The following is a 15,113-nucleotide window of genomic DNA, read 5'->3' on the forward strand; positions in this document are numbered from 1 at the left end:
TGGAGTAGTGTGTGTGCAGCGCTTTGTAACCGAAAGGAAAAGGCGCTATATCAAATGACTTTTGGATTGGATTGGATCAGAACTTTCTCATTTTACATCAAATTTGCAATCAAATTTTCAGTGTTTTGCTTGTTTTATTTTTCTCTTTTTATTCAAATCAAAATTTTTTTTGGGTGAAGTTGACCTTTAAGTTTCCCTTGCTCTATCCTGTTCTATTCTTCAGTAAGCTTGCCGTCATTCCTTCTTTTCACAAACTTTTTTCTCTTCCGACATTCTAAGCCAGAATGAATTTACTGTAAGACATCATTTTTGCAACACGTTCAAATTTAATGAATTCACTTTTGTTACATGCCCAGTGATAAACTATTTCATTGAGCTATGCTAAATAATCAGAATGCACATAGCGTAAATTATTTGTTGTAAAGTTGTGCAAGTCAGGTTTGTCCAAACTTAACAGCAAGTACATGTAATCTACACTTCTGTGTGGTCTCCAGCCTCTTCTCCAAGTTTTTAATAAAGTCCATTATTGTTGTTAACTTCCACTTTACCCCTCCTGGACTTTCTGGTATTGAGTAGTAGTGGTCCTTGAGAAATGAAAGTGCTGAGGACTTTGGTACAGGTGTCTTTGCAGTATCTGGGAGGTTGTTCGCTGAATCGAAACGTCTTTCTTCCGGGGGTTTCCCTGGCTTGTGTGAATTCTGTAGAAGAGTGAATTTTAAAAAAGAAACATTTCAGAAAAAAAGAAATATTGAACAAACAGAGATACAAGAATTGAAAGATAACTTTGAATTTGTCAAATTAATATTCAATAGTACATGAAGAATAATATTAATTTAGAAATCAATACTTTTCCTCCGACTTGCAGCAAGAAAAACATGTTTTTTTAATATTTATGATGATATATTAACCCTATCTGGCCCCAAAGGGGGGAGGGCTTAATACGCCCCCTCCACAGTTTTTTGCAATAAGTCCACACTGAGAAACAAGTCCTCATGATGTTTTTTGGTTCAAGTCTCGCAGAACTTTTGGGACCAAATTCGCAACACCCAGATACGCAACATTTATGAGTTCATGTTGGACCAAATAATGCTCAAAAACGTTATTTTGTATATAAATTTAATCCAATGGAAATCCCTTCAGAAAAAACAAAACACTTAAGGCCCTGAAACAAAGAAATTATAGAAACAATAAAATACATAATAGAAATTTGATTTACCATTTTTTTAGGTGCACATTTGATAGAAACTATAGACCTTTGGGAATTATTTGGAGACTTACCTGTACAGCAGAGAATTCTCTATGCATAAATTAATTTATTTAAAATAAATTTCAATAGAGTCTGAAAAATCAGCGATGCATCCTTCGCCATGCAATTTCAAAGTAGCCCAGGCTAATTATGTAGGGCTAAACCAAATTTTTAATTTGTTTGATTATTGAGTAAGCGTTTACTTTAAATACACAATATAGGCCCAGGTCTATGGTTACCCTCCCGAATATATAATTCTTTATCTCTCTTTGGCTACTGAAAATGGAATGTTTAAAACATTGTCCTGTCAAACCAAAGGTAGATGATAGTACAGAAAATATGTTTCTTTAGAACACATGTATGATATTAATCTACTGTACCTTCTGAAGACGAGGGGGGATATCAAATATGGTTGGGACAGCATCCTGTCTAAGACGAATCGTTTGCCCAGTTCTGTCAAGCAAGCATCTTCAAAATGATCAGAACAGAGTACAGAGCTCTTGGAGGAATTCAATGAAGCTCATCCATACTGTGTTACAGTACAGGTTCAGTCCAATTGCTGAATGGGAATCTGCAGCAAATGTAAACGAATGCCATGAGATCAATTACACATAATTAAGAAAACTCTAGGCTTACTTAGCAGGGGCCCGTTTCTCAACACCTGGACAAGTTAGTCTATATCTTTATCTACAGAGTTAGTTCCAATCTTAACCCAAAAGGATTTTTAACCAGAATCCATTGATATCGTTATATCGATACTATCGGTAGAAAATACATAAGAGATGAAGCCTTACTGCCTTAGTCAATTTTCAGAACTAATATTATGATAAAACTTGCATTTATTGTGAAGAATCTGGAAATAAATCCAATCAAGATAATAACAGAGGCAAAATATGCATCAAACATGGTAACACCATGTAGACTTGGGCATTAAATTACTGAGAAAATGAAATTATCACTAATTCATTTCGTGACTAAAAAAAATGTCATACGGACGTTGAGATGGGTACCCCCAGATAGAGAATTTTAATAGTTAACGTAAATAAACCATACAGGCTTTCTTCATAAAATAATGATAATTATATAGGTTTTTATGATACCATCAAAATATACTGTATCATAAACTGTTGGCTTGTTACCATCGTCTGTCTTCGCAGAGCTGGGATGGCCGCACCATTTCGAGAAAGCTGGGAGCTTTTCTTGAAATAGGGTGGGTTGATGGAGGGCAGACAAATAAACGCACATTTTTGAGACAACCGGGACAGCTTTTCACGAAAGGCTGTATTTAATATTTTTCTGAATCAGTCGTTTCTATGAAATTAGTCATCAAATAATGACAACAATATAACAGTGATATAGACAGAGGTAAACAGATGGGGGGAGCTTGGGATGGTCCCCCCCCTCAAAAAAAAGACTAAAAAAGGAAAGAAAAGAAAAGAGAGAAAAATGAAATATAACATTTTTTGTATATTTTCATGTCAAGCTACAAAATTTGATTTTTTTTTAAATGAAAAATCTTCCTCGCTCACAACTTTTATTGAATTTTGCCCGATACGACATATCTGAACCCCTCAAAATTTTTGGCTCATTTCGCCTCTGATTATTAGGAGAAAAAAAGAACTTGCAGTTTTTGTGATTTTAATAAAATTGCATATTAATGAAGTAATTCTAGACCCCAAACAATTCCACAAAGCCATATTATATAAACAATGGAATCATGAGAAATAGTGTATTCTATATAAAAGCATTTGCCTAGAAGTGTGATGAAACAAATCATTGGCAGAGTGAGCCAAAGATTTTGAAGTGGCTAGATAATGGCATATTGGGCATTTTTTTTTATTTGTGAGCGAGCAAAAATTTAGAATTTGTTTTATTTATAAAAATCCAATTAAAGCACAATATTCTGAATAATGTATTTCACCATATTCTCTTCCCCTTTCTTGGTCATGATTTTTTTGTAGGAGGCAGGGGGGGGGGAGCAAGCACCCAAAGCCCCCCCCCCCCCTTCATCTGTACACCACTGAAGCAATTACTTTGAAACTGACTTTCCTTCGCAAGCTGCTGGCTAGCACTGATATAATAGTTACCATATATGGCAGCACCTGTGAACTGCTGTGACTATTGAAAATGAATAAGCCTAAACAGTCAGACCACAGGTCCCTATGCTAATGAGCAAAAAAGGCCAGATTCATCCAAATCATCTCGTGGCTGAATCCTCCTCCTTGCAAAATCTCATGATTCGTGAGATTTTCTTTTTCTAAGAATTTACCTGTTTTAACCTCAAGTTAAATGAAATATTATTGCACCATCAGATAGAGTAAGAGTTACTCTTTCATATTGGTCATTTATTTTGTATACAATATTTTGTTAAATAAGTAAATTTCTGGCCTGAAAGTGTGCCTCAAAACTGAATTTTCTTCCTCTGTTTTCTTTTGCAAATTGTGCAAAACTTTTTATGTTGAGCCTCAATGATATCTATATCACCATAAAGCTGAACTTTTGTACTTTCTCACAATGCCATTCTTGATGTGCGGCACCTTTTAATCGGGTCAAGTTCACACTTTTCCCACCAAGGTACAAGACAAGATTTCTGAAATTTTGTACTTGCATGAAATCCAGAGTCCTGATTGGCTGGATAAGGTTCACAGAACAACAGGCGCGGGGTATTTGAGATTACCACATGGGAAGTGTGACCTTCCCACGAACCCAGGCACTGGAACCGTTGGAATTTGCCACTGGGTGGTCTCTTTGACCAATCAGAGTGCAGTATTCTTGTTTTCAAACTGCTTTATGTACTTGATCTTGACCCGATTAAACCAATTCTTATTTTGAAACCTATATCATTTCAAAGCATACATATTCAGCTTTATCATGATATAAAAATCATTTGGGCTCAAACATAAATAAAGTGTGAAAATAGCAGCTTTTGTCAGGTGAAAATATTTACTTTGTAGGATATTTTAGATCAAAATTTTAACCTATATTACAAAATCTTTGAATCAATCCAAACACATGACCTGAAAGAATTATTCTTCTTCTTTACAATGGTACCAAATTCATGAAATTCGATGCACAATTAGAGCAGCAATGACCAAATGAAAAGAGGTGTTTTGGTCTGCATCAAGCTCATTAAATATGCAAAACAACTCAAGTCATGAATATCACTTGGATGAAAGAAGCCACTTTCTTGGGACCTGCAGTCTGACTGTAAATAAATGAAAATGCACAAATTTTTTGTTTCCCTTCTCTCCTTTTTTGTCTCACCTGCATAGCAGAGTGAAACTATAATAAAGGTGCCACTTTTCTGAATAATCATTCAATTATTCTACCAATTCAAAATGAATGGTTTTGTGATGTATTATTATCAAAACTTGTTATTAATTTCGTATACATTCGTAATTCCGAAGCTTCGTTTTTCCGAAGGTTTGGATATTCCGAAGGTTCGTTAATCCGAAAGCGAAATAAGGTTCATTGTTCCGAAGGTTCGACAATCCAAAAACGATATGAGGTTCATTGTTCCAAAGGTTCGTTAATCCGAAAACGAAATAAGGTTCGTTTTTCCGAAAACAAAATGAGGTTCGTTGTTCACTTTGTCTTGTAAAAACAGTATTTCTATATACAAAAATCAATTCATTTGATCACCTCCTAGTGTTTCATTATGTTGACCTGACGATCCATGATTATAATTCCTGCAGAAATTGCAACAAGCCAAACCAAACAGAATCATTTTGCCACACTCGAATTCTCAGCCACATCTCCATTCCTTCATCCCCAAATCATTACTAGAAAAGCCTAATGTATTTCTATCCAGGATGTAAATAAATTCTAGAAAGAATCTCGAAGTCTTGCCTCTGGCCCTGCCTAGAAGGTACTTAGGTGTTCCACTACCAACATGATAAAGGGATGCTCCAGGCTGAAGATACTCATCATTGACCTCATCTCCAAAATAGAGTAAAATTCACAAAGCAATTAATGCTAGAAATTTGATCAAAATCGGATATTGAATTTTAATATTTGCATTATTCCAATGAAACAGATGTAAGCATGTCTTCATGAATATTCAGTGAGCAAACTGATATCATACCCCCACTTGTTCTTATGTATTTTATATGAAATTAGGTTTATTAAAAAAGAAATTACAGGTCATAATTGAATTGACAACTGATTTAGTGCATTTAATTAGTTATTACTGTAACTTATTTAATTATAATGGAGACAAATCATTTACACATGAGCATGAAAAATGAAGCAATTATGATTTCGTGTAATAACATTAGGAAAGTGGGAATGTGACATCAGCCCACCTAGTGAGTATTCATGTTTATGGCATAGACTGAGGACTAGGCCACTCGAGGGTTCACTGCATGCCTCCGTTCACAGGAAAATCAAAGCACGACACATGAAAATCTCTTTATGAGCTAATCTTTCCACTTCTTTGGAGATTCCTGTATCCAGATGAAACACTTCCATGCAATTGCACGAATGAAGTCCCTTTGGTGACCATTTGAGCACTCTGTTCCTCATCTTTTCCTTCTCTTCACGTCGCTGCCTGTAGAACCGCATAATCAATTTGTGGCCTAAAGAAGGCATGTGATTTATATTCATATCAAAGACACACGGCAAAGAATAGGCACCTTGACTATTTTAAAGCAAATCGACGCATAGTATTAAGCGAAGTCCTTAGAGTGTCCAATCTTTTCATTGTATAGACTTTAGAAGACTGTATTATTGACATAACGAACAAAGCTTGTACTGCTGGTTTTGTTCAAGGTAATGGCGCTGTCACACCTTGGCGTTTTAGACAGCGTATGCCCGACGTATGAGGAATTTGGCGAATACGCTGGCGTACTTCGAATACATTACGGGTAAGTTTTGCATACGTCAAGAGTACGCTAAAACACGCTGGTATACGTCGTCATACGGCGAGGTCGTCGAAAAATTTTGTGCAAGCACAAAATTTTTCAACGCATGCCAGCGTATGGCTCATACGTCCCGCATACGCGGGCCATAAGTTGTAGGCAATTTACGCTATCGTTGATACACGTTGACACACGTTACTCGTAAGTTACTCATAAGTCGATGTACGTCGAGATAATGTCCAGCGTACCCTAAAACTTACTTCTAACCTATGCAGTGGCGGATCCAGAGGGGGGCGCCCCGGGCGCGCGCCCCCCCTATTTTCGCCGGATTTTTTTTTATATTGCAGCGTTTTATGGTTATATTTACTGGATTGGTACAATGTAGTCAATTTCAAGGGCTAGATCTAGTCAAAACTATATTTCAACTTACGCTCATGGCCTTTGTGTTCGCACAAATGCACCTCTGTCATACTGTATTGCAATATGTAAATTCCGGAATTCCAGGGCGCGCAAGTCGATTGGTTGGAAAGTTGCACCACTTGTAATCGGGAGTTGCAGTACAGTGCAGTGACCAGTGTGAAGATGTTGGATTGGATATCATTTTTTCCCGAAATTTTGTGTTTTTTGTAACATGCGTTTGTCCGTCTTTATGGCAAATACATGTAAATTGTAAGTAACAGATCGCGAGAGAAAGTGTCAACGATGCGAATGATAATGTCTATCCCCGAGATTATTCTTCACTCAAAGATGAAGCCCTATATCGGGCGCCACGTGCGCAGTATTATCATTCTGCCTTGGTCATGTACGTTTTCACAGTCAGTCGGCAAGCCCCTGAGTTAATGAGCAAATGGGCAAGATTTATCCAAGTCCTCTCGTGGCTGAATTCATGTTCCTGCAAAATCTCGTGAATTGTGAGACTTTCTTTCTCAAAGAATTTAACCACTTTCTCCTTGAGTAAAATTGATTATTTTTGTTCCATGGGGAAGAGTAGATGTTACTTTTATATATTGGTCATTTCTTTTGAATGAAATATTTTGATAAATAAGTTAATTTTTCACATGAAAAGATGCATCAAACAGAATTTTCTTCCTCTGTTTTCACTTGCAAATTGTGCAACATTTTGTGTTTTAGGTACCAACATTATTTATATCATCAGAAAGCTCAAACTCTTAACTTTCTTACAAAGTCACTCTTGATATGTGGCATCTTTTAGATGGGTCAGCAGCCAGCTTTTTCCATAAAGATGCAAGACGAGATTTCTGAGTCACATAAAATCCAGAGTTCTGATTGGCTGAATAATGTTTTCACAACAACAGGCGCGGGTAATTTGAAGAGATTACCACATGGTGAGTGTGACCTTGCAGAGGCCCAGTGTGGGGAACATTGGAATTTGCGTGGGTGTGTGGTCTGTATGACCAATCAGAGCGCAGTATTCTTGTTTTTGAGCTGCTGAATGTACTTGGCCTATGAAAAGCTGGCTGCTGACCCATCTAAAATACATCTTCTTATACAAATTATATCATATTAAAGCTTAGATCTTCAGCTTCATCATGATCTAAAAATCATTTGTGCTCAAACAGAAATTAAGTTTGAAAACAACAACTTTTGTTGCATGAAAAAAGTTATTTTGTTTCATGTTTTATATCACAAGTTTTCCCTATATTACAACATTCTTTTAAAAGTCCAAACACATGACCTAAAAGAATGATTCTTCTTCTTTACAAAGATACCAAAAACATTAAATTTGGTCAATATTTAGAGCAGCAATGGCCGAATAAAAAGAGGTGTTTTGGTTCGCACCAAGCTCATTAACTATGCAAAAACCCTCTATTCATGAATATCACTTGGATAAAAGAAGCCACTTTTTCAGGGCTTGCCGACTGACTGTTCACTGAAATGTATAGGTCCAGTGGCGTAACTACGGGGGGGGCATGGGGGGCACGTGCCCCCCCCCCCAATCGGCTGACCAAAAAAAAAAAAACGGGGAAAAGGAGAAAAAGAGGAAGAAAGGGAGAGAAACGTAGTGGAAAAGAAGACATTATTGTTCATTATAATGTTATATTATATCATAATTATGTTATATTACATAAGAAACATTTTTTTTCATAACTTTATGAAACATAATTTGCATAGGGCCTATGTCTTCATTGTTCCTGGTGCTCGCATTGTCTGTTTACCGAGATATATAATCCTGTTATACTATAAAACCTCCCGTTTTCAAGTCAATATACAACAAACTGCCAAATGTATTTCCTCGCACTTCGAGTTATTATTGTTTTATGTACAATAGTGTGCTTCTTTTTCATGACTACTTAAAAGTGATGGCCCCATTTAAGGTCTTAATATAAATCATTTCCTGTCCGTGCTTACGTTCGCAGTAGTGGCTTTGTGTAATATGTCTGCTCTCCATGAATTCGTAGAATCAGTCCTTAAAATGTCCCTTTTTCTGATCTGAATATCAAAAATTTTCAGCTCGCGCTTCGCACTCGCATCATTTGGTTAGTGAACTACGTATGGTCTTCGTGAATTCCTACAAATAAGCCTTAAAATGCCCCCCTTCAGGTCTGAATTTCCTAAATTTTCAGCTCGCGCTTCGCGCTCGCAAGATTTGATTAGTGAGATGGGTATGTTAATCATGATTACAAGTGCTTTATGTGCATGTTTAGATGTAATTCTAACAAAATAAGCAAGCGCTTATGGGCAATCGCATTAGATGACTATGGTGAGATGTGTATACTCTTAATGGATTCCTAAAATATAGTCCTTAAAATCTTCCTGTTTGGAGAGTCAATATTTAAAAAAATTTCAGCTCGCGCTTTGCGCTCGCATTATTTAGCGAGACAGGTACGTATCATGGTTACAAAAGACTGATTATAATGTCCCTATTTAGGTCTGAATATCCGTTTAATGGCACTGTCCTTAAAATGTCTCTGTTAGGTCAGTATACCTGGCAACTGGGCGCGCTTCGCGCGCTCACGAAGTGACTCAAAATTTTTGCTGATGCCCCCCCCAATGCCGTGACCCATGGTACGCCACTGTATAGGTCAGACATATTTGTATTTAATGTAAACTAACTTTTACACTTTCTGGTAGATTCAGAGGCATATTATCCAGGGCGCCCCAACTAAGTTTCGCCGAAGCAATCATTCCAACGAATTATTATCAAGGAGCAAAATTGTATATTCTCAATCACCAGTCGACCCCACTCCGCGTTTGCTGTGTATAGGCAGCTATATGTCAGCGTAAGGAGCGAAGATTTTATGTGACGGGGGGGGGGTGGGGGTTGGGGGGAGAATAAAAATACTTTCGTGCTGGGGAAAAACGTCCCGAGGACACATTGTGTATTGTTAAAAAGTAGAAATTGTGACATTAACCCCCTCCCCTACCCCATTTTTAATGTTTGATAATCTATAGGTTTGCTGATTACAATATATCGATTACAAGTCTCAGTTTCGTATCATTTAAATTTGACGTTTCAATCACACGATGCAAGCAAGTGAAGAGCCTTTGCCAAATGTATGTTTTGAATGACCGCTTGTCTGGAAACCAGCTCCTAAATGAGTCAGTATGTGTCTTTTATTCATGAAGTTACAGTGATTTAAGTGTGCATTTTTCTTCTAAAGGTGCTCTCAAAATACGACTTTTGGACATGATTTTTTGAAAAAGTCCTTGCCGTGGGAGGGGGGTATCCCCCCTCCCACACCCTACCCCCGCTCGGTCGCTTCGCTCCCTCGCCGCTGGCGCCCCCCCTATTTCAAGATCCTGGATCCGCCCGTGCTATGAGTAACGTGCTTTGAACGTATGTGTAACTTAACTCCAACGTATATTGACGTATGAAGACGTGCTCCGGACGACCACAAAACTTACTGAACGTGTTTATAACTTACAGCTACTGTATAATGGCGTATTGACGTTTATAGGAATTGGTATATAAAGGTGGGGTTCACAGGAGTTTTCTTCGGCATGGCGGTGGTGTTGATACGGTGATGTATCGTGCGGTTGTGATTTGAATAGTTGAACGTGTATGGCAGCCTTTTTATAGGCTACGACACGTGTTCGTCAGCGATACGCTGCCGCGCGCTATGCGTAAGTTAGGCTATCATAGGGCATAAGTTGTGTACGCCAGCAATACCCTAAGCATTCATTGGAATACGTTACTATAAGTTAACGAAGCGTTCGATATAAGTTACTAATACGTTATGTATTCATCCAACTCGTTATGAATACGCTAAGTACATGTAAACGCCCAGAGTTGAAAAAAAACAATCAAAGTTCAGCGTATGCCGACGTTTTAGAGAAATTTTGATACGTCAGGCATACGCGTCTAAAACGCCAAGGTGTGACAGCGCCATAAGTAGATTTTATTCTATTTTTTTAATTCCAGGTGTTCATCATTTTAAACTATTTGAAAAAAAAAGTGTTTTCAATTTCACCGCCAATAATAATCTTAAATTATGTTTTTGAAGGTACCAGTATTTCATTCATTGGTGCCCATATTAATCTAGTAATTATAAGAATTGCGCATTAAAAGAATTTAGATACAGTTATAACACTAGAAATTTGAAATGATGCCCCTGCTTAAAGCGATCAGAAATTCATTCAATATGATTGAATTTAATATCATGCAGAAATCAATATGTATAAAATGAACAAATTTAGACCTTTGACCTACAGATTTGCCTTTTTTTTTAATTTGTTGAATATTTCATAAGTTATCATGAGGAAACCAACTCGCATATTTAATGAGCTCTGATCTGTTACCTGCAGACTCTGAATTCAAACTTGTAGTAGCCTGTACTTGTAGTAGCCTAAACTTGTGTTGCCTGTATTTTGGTTCATCTACCTACACTCCCTCATTTTTTTTACAAATCTGATGAATATTTCATCATGCGTAAACCAACTCACATATTTCATGAGCTGTGACCTTGGACCTGCAGATTCCAATTTCAAACTCAGCCTGTATTATTTATGGTGTCATACTGTCATCTACCTACACACCAAAAAATTTTTAAATCCAAGAATATTTCGATTTATTGCATGGAAAACAAGTGGGAGGGGGGGTGAACGAATTGACGGACAGGGGCAACGCTTATGGGGTAACGCTTAATGCCCCCTCCGGACTTTGTCTGTGGGGGCATAATTACAGAGGAGCTGAATTTGAAGCGAGCCTGAATCAAGGCTGCAAAATTTATTAGCGCCACCATCAGGCTTCATTTTATTTCTGTAGAAAGAGACCCGCTAAGTCACTTTCCAGGCCAAAGTAATCAATTTTTTGTGTGTGTGAATTTGATTTAAAGGAAAAGTCCACCCAAGTCCACCCCAACAAACAGTTGATTTGAATAAAAAGAGAAAAATCCAAAAAACATAATAGTAAAAATTTCATCAAAATCGGATGTAATATAAGAAAGTTATGACATTTAAAAATTTTGTTATCAGCAAAATAGTTATATGCACATCCTGGTCGGTATGCAAATGAGGAGACTGATGACGTCAACCACTCACTATTTTGATCACGTGAAACATGAAATATTCCAATTTTCTCCCCTTTGTCAAGTAAAATAAAGACTAATTCCACCCTGAACGTGTTGAATTAGCATTGTTTAATATTATTCAGTCAAGCTGGTCTTTATGGTCAAATCTGTGAAAAATGTGTAATTCAAACTATAAAAAAACAAAAGAAATAGTGAGTGACATCATCGACTGTCTCATTTGCTTGTCACTGAGTTGTGCATATCACCGTTTTGTGAAAAGGAAGCAAATCTTTAAAATTTCATAACTTTCTTATTTTACATCTGATTTCGATGAAATTTTCAGCATTATGCTAAATAGTTTGATTTTTCTCTATTCATTCAAATCTTCATTCTCTGGGATTGACTTGACCTTTAAGAATAAAAAAAAATACTTTTGTACATGGCTACTCACCAGAAAGTGCTGTGGTGAGCAGTGAGGGGACTCTAGACTAGTAGAGTCAACGCCTACAGCCAAGCCTTGCCCTAGCTTGGCAGCCGCGGGCCTACACCAAAAGCTTTGGTCTCTTTTATGTTGGTTGTTCTGATGATGTACGTTGGCTCCACTCACCAAATACAGAGACCGAGTTCTAGCGTGATCTGTACAGGGGACTCAATCGCCATATGTTTATGTACGTAAGTTCGGAAAAAAACGGAGTGAAGTTGCTTGACAGCCAACATGTTTTCCCCTTTCAAGTTTCTTTTTCCCATTTTGGTGCATTTCAGGCCAAAAGGGAATAATAATCTCCATTTTGGTTCAATTCTTTTCAGTATTTTCATAAAATAAAGCCAAAAAATCGATGTGCCCCGTGAGTGGCCGGGGGGATTTTGCATTGTAAGCCCGGGGGCCAGTTACATTGACGAGTGGATACCATGCGCGACCAAAAAACACGTAAAAAGGATGTCTTTTTCACGACAGTGCACATTACGTACATAACGTGATAAGGGTGTCAAAAACACAAAAATAATGAAAAAAGGGTATCTATTTCGCGAGGAAAATTACGTGTTTAGGGTCGAATTCTGATAAAACAAAATTAAAATGTTTTATAAACTAAAGGATGTCCTTTTGCCCCAACACTTTGTGTTTAAAGTACGATTTTTGCGCGAGGTGTAGGTGGGGTCGTATTAAACCAAATAAGGTAAAGCCGATGACCGAAGGACCCGTAACAATAAAACATTTGTGTACTTGTTTAGACTTTAGGGGTTCATTTCAGGGACAATTTGCCAAGAGTATCGTTTTGCATGTTTCCAATACTTGCTAAGGGTCACTCACACATTGTACGAGGTAGGGTTTCACATGCCAATAGTAATTACTTGTTAAGGGGTGCATTTTCAGAATATGGAAATTATGTGTTTAGGGTGCTTTTCGAGACCCCATGGTCACGCATGGTATCCACTCGTGAATGGAAGTGGCCTCCCCGGGATTGTAAGTCCCCTAATGCCCAATGGTGGCTGCATGATAGCGAGCTGTCTGTGAAAGAGAAATTTTTAAAAATTAAAACATGCTGAAAAACTCCAGAGTCAAAACACACGGCTGGCAGCTTTCTACCACGGGCCTAGACCAAAAGCTTCAGTTCAGTCTCTGTATTTTGGTTGTTGCGCTGAACTACGTTGGCTCCACCCACCATGATAGTAAAATGTCAGAAATTGTTGAATAAATCCCACTGACCCCAGAAACAACGGTTATTCCCGTCTACTGCAGCATGCAGGCTGCTGGCCAAGCTGTACAATAATTTCAATAACTTTATTTGTCATCCACTTTTGATGAAATTTTCAGCATTTTTTTTTGCTCTGAGTATGGTTTTTACGGCCAAATCGTGGTTTTGGGAACCACTCGTTGATTTGTGTATGCGCACTTGTGTACGAAGAGAATGGAGGTGGAAATAAAGCGCTGCTGTATTAATTAAGTGAACGGTAGTTCCCAATATCACGATAATGCCGTTTTTACATTATATATTAAGATCTAGGCCGGAATATCTTCAGCCTGTATAATTCATTACCATTTCAGATGTGCAGAAAAGACAAATCACCCTCCCCGGCCCCATGCTGTACTGACAACAGTACATAAACTTGAATACACGGGACTAGCATTGTTTTTGCAAATGCAAGTTTGGTAACGATTAACGAATTCGCGAATTTCCCTCTTTTAACGTAATTTTTGAGTCGAAAACTTTAAAGCTGAACTTACTAAATCAATGTCCATCCACATCCTAGCGATTAGAGCAGTTGTATGCAGCTCATGTAGGCATGAATAACGTGAAATCTAAGCTAAGACAAGTTCACCAACTCGTCAACAGCTACGTGACCGGCCCGACCGGAGCTTTAGTACAGCTAGCTAGCTAGCTGCAGGCGCTGGCAATCAGCGACCCATAGCAGACAGAGGAGACAAAATTTTTTTGTGTTTTGACACAAAATCATTTCGTCGACGGAATGATTTCGCAACGGAACGAAATGAATAGACAGAGACGAAATTTTTTTTGTGTTTTGACACAAAATCATTTCGTCGACGGGATATCGCATCTGAACGAAATGAATAGACAGAGGAGACGAAATTTTTTTGTGTTTTGACACAAAATCATTTTGTCCACGGAATAGATATCGCATCGGAACGAAATGAATAGACAGGGGAGACGAATTTTTTTTTGTGTTTTGACACAAAATCATTTCGTCGACAGAATAAATTTCGCATCGGGACGAAATGAATTTTGTGGACGAAATTGATTAAGGGTGACACAGAATAAATTTCGTATACGAAATCACACTGCATCATGACGAAATGATTTTCGTTTGAGTGAAAAAACAAAGTGTGCATACAGAATTTTCCATTGGACACTTTGGGCGCCATTTCGTTGGATCAAAATTTATTTTGTACATACGAAATAAATTTTGTGGAGCAATTACATTTCGTCTCAACGAAAATTGATTTCGTCGGACGAAATTAATTTTATGTGACAAAAAATAAATTTCGTATACGAAATAAAACAGCGTCATGACGAAATGATTTTCATATGAACAAAAACACATTTTGTGTACGGAATGGCGTGAACTGGACGGAATTAAACATCGGACATTTAGTGCGCCATTTCGTTTGATCAAAATTCATTTCGTATGGCACGCCAAATAAAGTTTGTGGACGTAATTACATTTTGTCTAGACAAAATTTATTTCGTGCATTTCGTCGAGACGAAATTAATTTTATGTGACAAAAAATAAATTTCGTATACGAAATAAAACAGCGTCATGACGAAATTATTTTCGTCTGAATAAAAACATATTTTGTGTACGAAATGACTTGATTTGCACGAAATATACTGGCGGACACTTGGCTTGTCATAGTACACAACGTGCGTGCAGTGTGGTGTCGCATTTTTATGAAAACAACGACCAAAACATTACCTATAACTTCGATTTACGGTGTCCTAACCCTACAAATGCTAAATAAAGAAAATACATGCACTGAATTTTCCTGCGGCATGATGTTTTCTGATGGATAAGCGCATC

The 15,113-nt window shown here is 37.5% G+C and overlaps 1 long non-coding RNA gene across 1 annotated transcript; it reads right to left on the reverse strand.

Moving 5' to 3' along the window:
* Positions 1–388: 388 nt before the first annotated feature.
* Positions 389–14,011, reverse strand: LOC121416290. Its single transcript, XR_005970123.1, has 3 exons — positions 13,801–14,011; positions 1,627–1,817; positions 389–698 (listed from the first exon to the last, which is right to left on the reverse strand). It is a non-coding gene; the product is annotated as an uncharacterized LOC121416290 (long non-coding RNA).
* Positions 14,012–15,113: the final 1,102 nt, after the last annotated feature.

The sequence above is a fragment of the Lytechinus variegatus genome, chromosome 5 (genome assembly GCF_018143015.1).
Source record: "Lytechinus variegatus isolate NC3 chromosome 5, Lvar_3.0, whole genome shotgun sequence".
Taxonomy (NCBI): domain Eukaryota; kingdom Metazoa; phylum Echinodermata; class Echinoidea; order Temnopleuroida; family Toxopneustidae; genus Lytechinus; species Lytechinus variegatus.